Genomic DNA, 13,686 nt, shown 5'->3' with positions numbered 1-13,686 from the left:
AAGCATTTTGGGATGCAGGAGTCACTGCAGGATACTTTTAAACTAGTACTTTTATCTCCTTTCCATTTTCCTTTATTCCACCTGATGCTTCAGACAATGAATAACATTGAATATGGGACAGCATAGTTACATCTACAATGAATGGACTGTGTTGCCATGACAGAGAATTTAGGAATCATTTTAGTATCACAGAGAAGAACACATTTAAAAGTAGCACAAATACGTAGTTTTACATTGCAATCTTAAACTGTAGAAATTAGACACAAAATATGCATGGTTGAATTGTTGTTTTCCTCTCTCTATATTGCTTATTGTTATGTTATAACAATAGGACTTGCATCCCCTCAAGTAAAGTACTACTTGACTGTATTTGTGATTGTGATAGAGTAGCTTATATTTCAGATATTGTATGCTTAAGTCATATAGAAACATATTGATTCATTAAAACTGCAGTAATACAAAGTGCCCTTTGTATTACTGTATGCAAAAGACAGGCTACAATGTCAATGAGACCCACACTGTCCTTCTGGGACATAATTTACATAGTCTGCAATTATGATTTCTCAAAGGACATTTGATAGCACTGTGCTATGCTGCAGGTAAATGAGTAACCAGAACTCTTAGAAATTAATTCAGCTTGAACAGTGTGCACTCTTCTTAAATTCTGCAAGTATCTCAGCTCATATCTGTGTGCAGTGAATGTGCAATATACAGTGAAGCTTTGCTGGTCATCCCTCTCTGCCAAGGCTTTACTTTGTATTTTGATTGTATCACAGTCCAGCTGTCCTGCAGGTTTGTGTACAGTTTTGAGGCTTGACAGGCTTAAATGCACATTTGTGGATGGTAGTTTGACCAAATTTCAGTTTAGCTGCAAGAGTGACTGCTAGCAGCAGAGTGGATGTGCTTTACTTGTAAGACATCTTCCTTGCATGTTCTCTGCATCTCAGAATATGAAATGTGCTTTTGGTTTTCAGTTGTATATAATGACTGAAATTTGGGTTTTGGATGAAAATATGTGTGTGATGAAAATGTATGTGATCTTGTGATCACATAGAGGTATTAAATTTTTAGTGAAAGAAAAAAGAAAGTGATGAAAGGTTTATTTATAGTTGGAATGCATGCTTTCCATATTTTACACAGGCAAAAACATTTATATATCTTTACTTTTCTGTGATCAAACTTGAGTTAACATGTTTGAAGTGTACCTTTATGTTCTGAGGTATTAGGTGTACATATACTGGGAACATGAAACTTAAAAATATGTCATAAATACTGTATGGAAGGGACTTGAATATTATTACTAGATACTTATTAGTATATGTCATTAGTTTTAATGAGCTTGTTTTTCAAAGGTTTGTAACAAGGGGTGGAAGATGGAGACTAATTCTAGCCTTGCTGGCCAGTCAAAGACAATTGCTGTCTATAGTCAGTCAGCTCTGAACTTGCACACTGAAGCATTTTGTTGGCAAAAAGCCCTAACTATAAGTATGGTGTTTCCTTACAAATGTGAAGTTAATAGTCTTAAACACTGTAGGTCCCATCTCTCTTTTGATCAGCTCTACAACTGGTCTGTTGCTCAAGCCCTTTTGCTCTCTTTTGCCCTTTCCCTACTTTACTCATCTAATTAAATTTTTCAAGTCGAGCACCAGAACTTTGTAGGCCATAACAGTCAACTACATTACATTCTGTCTATAAACTGAGTTTGTTGAAGATCTTTTCACTTCTTAATCCCGTCATAGGCTGTTTGAGATTTTTGTTGCTGTTTTTACTGGAAATCTGTGGGTTTTTTTCCACTTTAATTTATTTGTGATATGGGTCCATTTGTTATTTTACACTTTCCCTCCTTCCAGTATGTGTACCCACTTTAAATTAATAATAGAGGGTAATTAATTAATAATTAAATTAAAATAATTTAATTATTAATTAATGTTTTTCCTTCTTAGCCTTTATTTTGTCCTGCTGAAGAAAAATACATATATTTCCAGCTTTACTTCAGAATGTGCACATGTACCCTTGTCACGCTTTTTTCACCACAAACGGTGGCTTGAAAAAGTATGATCTTACCTTTAGCTGTCTTGCAGTGGTGTTGAGCACTAATACTTACCTCCCTTTTTTTAGCATTGCCTCTCCCGTTCCCATTTGTCGGGGTAGCAGCTGTCCTTTCACAGCCACATAAGGGTGATGGTGCACCATGAATCTGTCATCAGTTCATCGTTTCGGTCCTTTTTTTCTCCTGTCGTTTTCAACCAGTAAATTCCCAAATTTTTCATATGAATTATTTTTAGCTCCTACCTACTTGGCTTTCCACTTCATTGTTCTCATCCCACTTCTGTTAAACCTGTCATCAGAAAGGCATTCAGTTCTTCCTATGTTATATTTTAAGCTTTTATTGTTTTAACAATACATCCAGAATTTGTGTTTCAGAATTATTTTGAGCTTCTAATTGAGGTACAATAAGAAGAATTCAGTAACCAAATTTGCAGTAATTTTTTTTTTTTTTTTGCACATAAAGAGCTGGGAAAAAAAAAGCAAAATTTAAAATATGATATGGGTCTAAACTGGCATTTGGGGTTTAGATTTCCAAAAAAGTTATTGTCTACATATCTCAAGACTTGATCAACAGTAGTATATGATGGTATTATTAGATCACGTTTTTAGGTCTTCCATCTTATAATATTCCAGGCTTTCATAATTAAATTAGAAAACCATGTTTGGTTTTTTTTTTTTTTTAGAACTGAACTCAGTGGTTGGTTTAGTTATGTCAATTAATATTTAATTAATCAACTCTCATTTTATGCTCTGCATTTTGATTACCTGCATGTACTTAAAAAATTGTTCAAAATGTGTAATGGTTTTCACTTAGTGGGTTTAGGAAAAGGTATGAAGAGAAGAATTAGTGGGGTTATTTGTTCTCTGGCAGTTGCACAACAATATTTTCCTTTCTTCTTTGATACCTGCTGTTTGAGAAATGTAGTTTGGAATTGCTACGGCTTTTATGTCTACAAAGAAGGGCTTAGTGTCTTGTGAATTACACTGCATATTTTCCAGTGTATTAGGGACATAGGCTTTTCAAGTTGTTCTTTTATTTTTCAGCATTTTTACTGTAAATAGATGATCAGGGTGTAGGAGAGAAGGGAGAGGAATAATTTCTGAGTTTTGCTTTTTTTTTTAAATTAAGAACTCCTGTAAATCGCCTAGGCTTGAAAGGACCCTACTGAATAAAAGTGGAAACAGTTATAGATGAGTTGTGGTAGAAAAGCTTTGGGTTTTGCTAAGAAAATACCTGTCTTGATTAAAGAAAAAAAAACCAAACAAAAAGCCATAAACAAACAAATCCCCCAAAATAAACTCTCCATTTTCACCATTTTTAGCAATTGAGTGGGTGAAATTAGATTCCCAAATACTGTATTTTTTTCCTGAGGATGACTATTTCACTTTATTTGCCTCTTTCATTTGTGAAGGAGCATCTCAACTTTTCTTTTTTTTCAGACAAGTTGGAGTAACTACAAATACTGACTTTTTACTGGCTTTGAAGTGGAAGGGTAGAGCAGTTGTATGGTGTGAAACTAGTTTCCATTTTTTATAGGAAGCACTTAACTGACTTAATTTCAGAGAAAGGTTAACAGAAGTTCATGATTCTTTTAGGTGAACCATGACTCAGCCTTGAACCAAACCATATATCAAGGAGATGTTTCTGATTTTATTCAATACCAGTAAAAATTGCATCATCTGAGATCTTGAGATGTTTAACCCTAAATTAACTGCAGAATTTAGGGTATGAACTCACATGACCTACACTGAGGGGAGAGAAAAAATCAAAAACGAGTGTTATCCTGTAAGCTGTTTTTTTTGTCTAATTTTCTCATGCAATATGTCCTTTATCCTATGGACTGGCCTCAAAATTGTGTCCTGATCCCTTGTGTCAGAGAGAGTGATGAAAGTGTTATCTCCTGCTGGCCCTTCTATCCTGCCATTTCCCCTCAGGGGGTTTTTGGAGGCATGTGCTTTACAAATGGCTTCTTCTCTCTTTTGAAAATTGTTAATACACTTTTAAAAGGAACAGACTTAACGCATTTACAGCACCATGTGAACTATAAACTTGATTTATATGAAAGTACATATTTTACTGGAGAAGGAAATGTACCCCAGCTGCCTATAAGCTGACTGTAAATATACAGGATTTTTTTTTTTTTTTTTGGTATTACAAACTCAACTAGAATTGTGATTTTCAGAAAAGGAACTATTTTGGCTGAGTTGTGTGACCCTCTTTCATCTGTAAATACATCAGGACTTACATTGCTCCACAGTAATTGCTGACTAAGGGTTTCTATTTTAGGCTGGGATTTTTACTGTAATGTATGTTTGTCAAATACTGCAGCAAAAGCTGGAGATACCTCTGTGCCTTTCAAATCTTGGGTTTTGTTTGTTTTTTTTTTTCTGTTGAAACCTTAGAAAAAAGCAAAACTATTATAGAATTTAGAACCTGCAAGGATGATTTGTATATGCTGTTGCTTTTTCATTATTTACTAAGTTGAGATGCTATAAATCTTATCCTCCAAATCAAAATATTCTCAGTGGCTGCAGCAGCAGCAGTGCTTAGACAGCAAGTAGCGAGTTCAGCTGACAAGGTTCTGGCATGTGTTTCTCTAACACAAACACGGCTCATAGAAAATGGATACACAGACTAATTCTGGCAGTAGCAAGAGCTCTCACAGGAAGGAATTCTGTGCAGGTTGGAGAGCTCTGCAACTGATCTAAACACTGCTCATCCGAGCCACCAAACAGGCTGGGTTAAAACTCCCCAAACGTAAATAAGATTTATCAGTTTCAGCAAGCAAACCTGCACAATTTGATAAATGTCTACAGAAGGCATTTAAAAAGATGGCTAGAAAGCTTTCTTGGCCTGAAATTCAACCAGCTTTGAACGTATCAATATACTGTTTAATTAATGTCTTTGTGGAGCAACATTAAAATAATACTGTGCTCTAATCCTCTAAGAAGTAAGGCTGTCTCAGAACTGCAGCTGAACTACATGCTGCATAAATTAAAATTTGCAGTGCACAGTATCTTTCTGTAGCTTTATTAAGTGGTGTGATTATGCAAAAACTGGAAATATGAAAATGGACATTTCCAAATAGTCATTACTGCTGTTATCTTACCTTTTTTTTTAACATTTAAGTTCCTTTCCACTTAGAATTAACATATTTTTTTCAATTATTTAATGTATTACTGTTAAGAAGACCATGCTCCACAGTTTGTGCCATACATCTGTATTTTTTTTCCTAAATTCAATGTGCTTAATAGAGGAGAAAACAGTCATTTATTTCAACATGTCATTAATTTTCTCAATTTACTCTGCTTCTTGGTCAATAGAATAGGCTTTTCAATGTAGTGTAAACTAATTCCAGTCAGAAGAAAGTGATATTAACACAAATGGCATGTTTTTAAATAAGAAATATTACCAAATACTCAGCGTATTTAGTCTGCACAGGACTGGGCTTTGAATAATTTTGGAATATAGCTGGCATATTAACACTGCTTGTCAAGCAGAAAGAGGGAAAGGCTGCCCTTCAGAGATGGGGGTTAATTTAATCTAAACTGCCTGACAATCTTCAGTTGGGCAGCTCCATTTTGCCTGCTGGCAGAGCAGAGGTGAGCCATCGCCCTGTCCCCTGCCTGTCCCTGTTCCAGCAGGGCTGGCTCTGGAGGAGGCTGGATCACACAGCTCCCAGGGCATGAGGCACTCGGGGCAAAGGGCTGCTGAGGGTCCTCACAGCACCTGTGCTGCTGTGCCAACAATCTGCAGCAAAACAGCAGCCCGTGGAAAAAGCATATAAATTAGCCCCATTGCTATGAAATCAATAGGGTTGGAGATTCACCTCCCTGGAGGGCTTCTTTTGTTTGATGGCGAACAGTACAATCTGAGTTTAGCTTATTAAAACTGAGATTATCCTCCTTTTTCATTTAACTCTTGTAGAAAAGCTGACTCCAGCCCCAGTGAAAACAAGTATCCAAGATCTACTTGTGAACAAAGACCTTGATTACTCCTCTACATCACAGACATCAACTCCATGGCCATTGTGTTGCCCTTGCCAGGGACTGAGGCTGGCAGGGCAGCTGCTAAAATGTAATCAAAGATACCATCAATTGTCTGGAAAACCTGAAAGAATTTCTGACAGGCCCAGGTTCTTCTGTTCTCCATGGAAAACAATGATGCATGTGGGGAAGGATCTTTGTATATATCGATCTGATACTAAATAATCTGAGAATGGTGCCTATTTACTCTCTGTGTTAAAAAATTGCATTCACAGGGGGCAGTATCAAGCAAAGAAAGCCACTTTAATGTTAGTTTTGCTGGTTTGGTTGTTTGTTTTGAAAATATAAACCAGTAGATAGGGTTCTGTGTGAAGATGTGAGTCTTTTTCAGGAGTCTGTTTAAGAGTCCAGCTGTGCATGCACTGACACTGTGATTCATATGCTGACCTTAATTCATATTACAATGCCCCTTGACAGCGTGCCAGCTGTAACCATGCACACGAAGTATAACAGGATTTGTCCTCGTGTTCTCTCATGAAAATATGAAGCTTGTCAGCCATCTTTTAGTTAGCTTTGCCTTGTTAGATGCTCTAAACAAGGGAATGCAATGCTGTGGAGTATGTGCAAGATGCTGATAGGACCTGTCGGGAAGATCTCATTGGTTAATATTGGATGGGAATAGTAATTGCATGTAATGCTACCAATTGGAGAGAGCAAGGCAGAGTTTGTTGCCATCTTTTTAAACTAGACCTGATAGATTATTTCATTGTACACAAATGAAATCATAGCTATCTTTTCATTAGCTAGAAATAAACCTACAAGTGGTTGGAACGGAACATTTTAAGAGTTTTCACCTTCTTATTTTACCATTGGTATGCAATCTAAGAACTGAGGGAACCCTGCTATTAAATTGTTTAAAAAACCCCACACAATTTCCAGTTAAAAACAATCCAGATGAAGATGGTTGCTAACCAAATTAAACCAGCAGATAACTTGTTTTACAACTCTGATTTTAATGGAAGGTACGTTTTTAGGTAAATGGCTGATTTAGAGAATAGGGTTTTGTGATTTGGAGCAGAATATTTTCTGGACCTGAAAAAAAAAAAAGGGTTGAGTAATATCACAAATGACTGCAATGTTGTCATTACTAAGGAGCAGAAACTTTTATCCAAAACTTGATGATTTCTCATCCTTTCTTTGTCTTAGATATTCACTGTGGGAAACATTCTCTGGTTGACTTATGAGGACAACAGCCCCCGTTCTGCCCTAGTTTGGTGTAGGCACAGTGCCTTGTACAGTTTCCAGCTGAGAATAGCTGGGATAATGCAGCAAAATGGGCAGTTTATAATTTATCATGGATGTGTGTCTGTATGGGGAATCTTCTTGTTTGGGGTGCATATGCTGTCCTGAAGCACTCCTTTAACTTTCCCTCATGGGTAGCTCTGCTTTGAGAGAGTATTTTCAGGATTGCATGCCATCCCACCCCAAAGCCAGAGCATGCAATTCAGTAAAAAACTGCTTTCAGTTCCATTGAGAGAATGGGTGCAGTTTGTGCTGCTCAGAGAAGGGATTTGTATCAGACAAGGCTGTGCAGTGGCATCCAGCATGCTGGTATTTTTGTTTCATGGAGTGCCATTTTCATGTGTGGACACAGGCTTTGGGGGGGGAAGAAGAGGCCCTCTGCTTCTCAGAGCTTTCAGCAATGGCACTGTTATGTCATCTCATGCAATAAGGACTTCAAAACTCTGCCTGCAAGGATGTGTATCAATCCTTCAGCTCCTGCTTTTGTGCTTGGTTGAGCTGTATCTGTTGTCTAGAAACTCTGCTTGTGTTTAACTTTTGTGTTGCTTTGACACTGACAATGCATCTAGAAAACTGATAATATACTTCCTTTTTTCTTTCCCTAGTAAATACTGCATTCCAAGCTTGTCATAGCCATCCTTCCCAGACATTATTTCACATGATTATGTTGTTTTATATTAGTTATGCTCTGCTGATTGATAGAAACAATATTTCTGTCATCAAAGGCTCTGCCCTAAAAATATCTGTATGTATCATGCTAAAAGAAAGACAAAGACAAGGCAGGGGCAGGTCAATTAAACTGTTATTGACTTTGATATCTGAATAAAGAGGGCAGAAAGAGCAGACAAAAGGGTCTGTGTTCAAAGAGACAGGTGCGAGCAACCACGTATTCTATGTTTAAAAAGCAAAAGAAGGAATATTTTCATTATTTTCATTGCATAACTATATATATTTAATTTTTCAATATTCGAAAGAAATTATTTCATCACTCATTCCTATTCCTAATTGAAATATTAGCTGCAGTTTGGCACTAAAGTAATTTGCTTGTAGGATCAGTCCCTTGCTGCTCAAAAGAGGGAAGAGACTGAGGTGTCTAAATGTGGCAAAACCAAACCAAACGCGAACCAAAGTAGATGAGATCTGTAATGTTCTTCAGTGAAGATGCGTGTTGACTGGCTTAGTAAATAGCATTTTTTTGTTACTTAATATAACTAAGAAAAATATATTTTCTATAGATAGAAAATCACTATTTTTCAATTAGCTAATCCTCTCCATCTCTCTGTTGTTCTGCCCCCCCCCAAAACTAGAATGAAAGAGTTGAGACTTTAAGCATTGTTGTAGTCACCTGATAATTGTTTGTGTTATATGTGCTTACAGATTTTTTTTCAGCAGCTTAATGAAAGAGTGATTGCACCAGTGCTTACTTTGTAGTTTCAGTGAAGCATGTACAAGAATCAGACAGATTGGTACAGTCATGCTATTAGCAAGAAATACTTTGATCTGTTAGATAGGTTTGTAATACTGTGTTGTTTGGGGTTTTTTTAAATCTATGATCCTTTACTACAAATTTTTTAAGAAACAGTCTCAGGCTCAAGAGAATGAGCATTGAATATATTAACATTGCTTGTTTTACAAGTTGAAGCCTTATTGCTTGTGCACACAGTATAGAGCATTCAGACCCACTGCTGAGAGGATTATAAATGTTTCACGTATGGCACCATGAGACCTTGTGTATGAGTTCAGATAATTCAGAGATTGCTCCATTTCTCACAGCCTTCTTGGAAGACTGTATTAGGTCAGTGAGTATCAGCATTACATACTGTGCTTTGTCCTTCCTTTCTTCTGACTCATCTAGTGTTAAAGGAGAACTTTGATTGGACTGGGTCTAGGGTTTCCCTTGTGTAAGCAGGGAGAATAATTAAAAAGTCTCAGTTAATCAGTATTTGTGAGTGGTTCAGACTTTACAGTGATAAGGTCCATAAAAATGCCAAGATCAAAAATAAAAATTATTTACTTGAAGGTCATGATCCTCTCTTCACTTTGTCAATATTTGTTCTGTAAATTGTTATAGTTTCATAGCAGTACAATATTTTTTCTGCAGCATTCCTCTTTTGAAAAATTCATAATACTTTATAATGAATGAACTAATTATTACAATACCCTTTGAAGTGGTGTATGGTCTTTTTATTATAATGCTTTGAGAGTTTAAATTACAATATATGCAGGTTAGTTGTCCATGGGAGGCCTATGTGGAGCTAAAAGTAGAACACAAATTTGTTGAAATGGTCGGGCTCTGATTTTGCTCTTTTTGCTATGATTTATGATGAGAGAAATTAGTGTTATCAGATACTGTCTACTAAACAGAGTCTAAGGAGCACTGGAGCATAAAGAATGAATATGCACTTAGAGGTTGTAGGTTTAGGGATTCACCTCGAATTTGTGGCTCTACTTGTTTTGGTTACTTAAAAGTATAACCTAGAAGTCTGATGCTAATGATAGTGTCTCATCCTGGAGTGCTTGTTCATCATTCAGGGGCATAGGCTCTGTAGAATGGTTCTGATGTCTTTACTGGAGGTCTGGCTGATGCTTTCAGGGATGGCACCACTCCAGCAAGATTTACTATAAGACTTTCTTAGGTGTGCTGGTCTTGACCTGCTCTGTACAGCCCTTGAGTCATACAGTTCTCTGGAGATCTGGTAACTGCTGCAACTGACTTGGCATGAATTTTATTATTACAATCATAGTGTAAGCCAATCAGGTGTTAACAATGGAAGAAAAGGGCTGGAAGTGGAGCAGGAATCAGGCCACCAGCTCTCTGTTCTGCTCATTGGGCAGTTGCACTGGGTTTGCATGGCAAGGTTTTGGTAGTGGGGGTTGCTGCTAGGGTGGCTTTTGTGAGAAGCTGCTGGAAGTTTTCCCTGTGTCCAGTGGAGCCAGGGCCAGCTGGCTCCAAGGTGCACCTGCTGCTGGTTAGGGCTGAGCCCATCAGTGACAGAGGTGGCACCTCTGGGCATTGTTAAGGAGAGGAAAAAGTTACTGCACAGAGGTAAATTGCAGCTGGAGGAGAGAGGAGTGGGAATATGTGAGAGAAACAGTCCTGCAGACACCCAGGACAGTGAAGAAGGAGGGGAGGAGGTGCTACAGGCAGTGGAGCAGACATTCCCCTGCAGCCATAGAAGGTGGCTGCCCAAAGGAAGCTGTGACTCTGTGGGAAAGGCTGTGACCCTGTGCTAGAGTAGGCTCCTGGCAGGACCTGTGAATGCATGGAAATAGGAGCCCAGACTGCAGCAGGTTTTCTGTAACCCTACAAGAGACGGTTTTGAAGGACTGTGCCCCATGGAAGAGACTCATTCTTGAGCAGTTTGTGCAGAACTGCACCCTGTGGGGAGGATACACATTAGAGAAGTTTGTGGAGATCTATTTTCCATGGGAAGCATCCCACACTCGAGCAGGGGAAGAGGGTGAGGAGTCTTCTCCCTGAAGACAAAGGTCCAGCAGAGAAAATTTGAGATGAACTGACAGCAGCTCCCATTTTCCATCCCCCAGCACAACTCAGGGGGAGAAAGCAGAGAAAATGGGGAGCAAAATTAAGGAAGAGGATGGGGTGAGGAGAAGATATTTTAAAGATTTGGTTTTATTTCTCAAATTCCTCCTCTGATTTGATTGACAGTAAATTAAGTTAATTTTCTGTAAGATGAGTCTGTTTTGTATGTGATGGTGACTGCTTAGTGATCTCTCCCTTATCCTTATCTCAACCCATGAGCCGTTCTCTATTTTCTCTGTCTGGTTGAGAAAGGGAGTGACAGAACAGCTTTGGTGGGCTCCTGGCATCCATGCAAGGTCAACCCACGACAGCCATATTGATCTCTGAAGAGTCTTGCGCAGCACTGTAAAACTTTGTGACTGTGTTACTGGCTGTCCATATTTCTGGCAAACCCTTTGGGATCAGACATGAAATAACCGCCCACTGACTGATAATTTTTAAACGTGCAAGATAACCTTGGTGGCTCTTTGTGATTAATTGCCCTTGACATGAGGGAAGGTTGCACATTTGTTTCTCGTTCTGAATCAGAGCCCAGAAGCAGAAAGGAATTGTGCTCTGGAAAGTCGCCATAACCAGGCTTGTGCCAGTCTGTAGCACAGCAGTTCTGCAGTGAGTCTGCATGGGTATCATTGTCATTACACTCATCCTCTACAAAGTACTATTTCCCCTGGTTGCTGTCTCAGGAATCATTAGAGTCTTGCTACATGCATATCAGAAACATCCTTGACCAAATCCAATGTTCACTTCGTGACCTTGTTGATCACTAGCAATATCTTCTACCTGTCTGAGTTTTGCCTGGACTATTAGGTATTTTTTGTTTTTGTTTTTTACATTTTTTAAAAGTTGTTGGTTTGGTTTGGTTTTTGTTTTCCCCCCAGGGATATATATGAATTGAACATGTGTCTTGTGACAATACCTACCTGCTTTGCTGGTTTTGCTTAAGCAGCCAAATTCTCATGAATTGTAGTGTCCAAAAGGTCTTGAGCCACATCATTCAGCCACTTGTTGTCCAGAGACTGGGCCTTTGACAGCTGAAGATTTGCCTTTAAAAGAAAGTGTTCAGCCCATCCTGTCCTGAGAAGATATCTACCCTTTTATTACAGTTAATAAAACTGACATTTTCCAGGTACCTTCCAAGCAACTGCTTCCCCTCTTTTCCCACAGCTGCTGTTTTGACTGTTTTAGTTACTGACAATCTAAGGATTTCTTTGATTTCTTGTTTGGGTGCTTTCCCTCTCCTGTAAACCCTGGATAGGGACAGCTTGTGAGGGTGTACTGTCAGCAGAGAGGAGAAATAAATACCACTGTGGCCCTGGCGGAGCATGGACGTGGAGACAGTGAAGCTCCCTTCAGTGCTCGGCTGCCTGTGTTGGTTCACTCAAGTGCTAGAGTATTCCCAGATACTCCTTGGATGGTCACTGATGTTCCTCTAATTGTGATTTGCCTCAGTATTCTTTCATAGCAATGTTTTCTGTGGCCTGATTGTCTCTGCATGAGTCAGGTTCTGCATGCTTTGGTGAGTGGGTTTCCAGTGCAGAGAGAGCAAGGGCAGTGTGGTCTGAGCTAATCCTGGTTCTCCATCTGAAAAAATTGCCTGTAGGAAACCTGGGCAGGACTAGCTTTTCTGGCGTTGTTTGCTCATGTGCTTTGATTGTCTGGGGGGTTCTGCCATGCTTCCATTCATATTTTTTCTGGATCAATGCAGGTTGTCCGTGAAGAACAAAAACTATTAGTTGCACGTGCTGTAGTGGAAAGCATATTATGTGGTGTTCTCCCCAGGGCTTTAGGGGTGTGTTAACTGGAAATAAGGATGAACTTTGAAGATGGGCAATCTGGTGAAGATGCTATGCAGCATGAACAGTGGGACTCTGACTCCTTGGTTTGCTCTGAAGGTGTTCCCAGAGAGCAGTGTATATGCTGGCTATAGAGCTAAGTATGTATTAAGTGGAGAGCTGAACAAAAAGTGAAGTGGATATTAATGCATAAGAATGGAGTTGAAGAAGAACAGGAGGAAGATTATGCCATTGTTTGAGATTGATTTAGCTGAGCTTTTTATATTAAACTTTTATTTCTGCGGCCCTCAAGAATTAAAGGATACCATAATTCGTGTTCAATGCAGTCTGCTTTACAGCTAATACTTAATATTTTTATGAGGCAGTTATATTTCCAAAGTATGTTACATTTCCAAGGAGTTGCAATGGACTGTAGTTGAATCATTAAAAATTTCTTAATTAAACTAGTGGGTGTGTATCAGGGTGCATGCATTGCCAACATCTGCATCTATTCACAATTTTGAACCTGTTCTAGAGAAATAATGTTAAATTAGTTTGTGTACTCAATATCTACCAAGAAGTTGCATCCAGGCAGGATATTGTTGTGTTTTTGTGTGGTTTGGAGATGTATCTGATCTCTACTGGAAGTAGAGTCCATACTAAAAAGGCATAAAAGTTTCCATGGCTTGAAACGATATATTGTGCTTGGAACCTTTGTTTTCAGAAGCAAATCTGAGAAATAAAGTTTCTTTACTTAATTTGGGATTAGACCCAGTGAATGTAGCCTTTATTCCTTCTTGGACTAGTTTTTCTATGTAAATGTCTTCTCGTGTTTTATTACCATTTATTTTGGGATGTCATGGTATCACTGGGTAAATTTGAATCATAAATGTAGGAGAAGAGCTCTGTTAGATGGCACGTACTTGGTAGAAGTTTCCAAGAATGCTCCTTTTTTTTTCTCTTAAGGGCATTTTACTAGCTCCTCTTTGCCTTTCAGAAAAGGAGTTATTTTTAAAACTAAAATGAGAATGT

At 38.4% G+C, this 13,686-nt stretch overlaps 1 protein-coding gene across 7 annotated transcripts in view; it reads left to right on the top strand.

The window, feature by feature from the left end:
• The window catches only part of TAFA5 (TAFA chemokine like family member 5), a 415,267-nt gene that overhangs the window by 126,937 nt on the left and 274,644 nt on the right, over positions 1-13,686 (top strand). The window lies entirely within an intron of this gene.

The sequence above is a fragment of the Melospiza melodia genome, chromosome 4 (assembly GCF_035770615.1).
Source record: "Melospiza melodia melodia isolate bMelMel2 chromosome 4, bMelMel2.pri, whole genome shotgun sequence".
In the NCBI taxonomy this organism is placed as follows: Eukaryota; Metazoa; Chordata; class Aves; order Passeriformes; family Passerellidae; genus Melospiza; species Melospiza melodia.
Note: the sequence above shows the minus strand (reverse complement) of the source record. Positions and strands in the feature narration are given on the sequence as shown.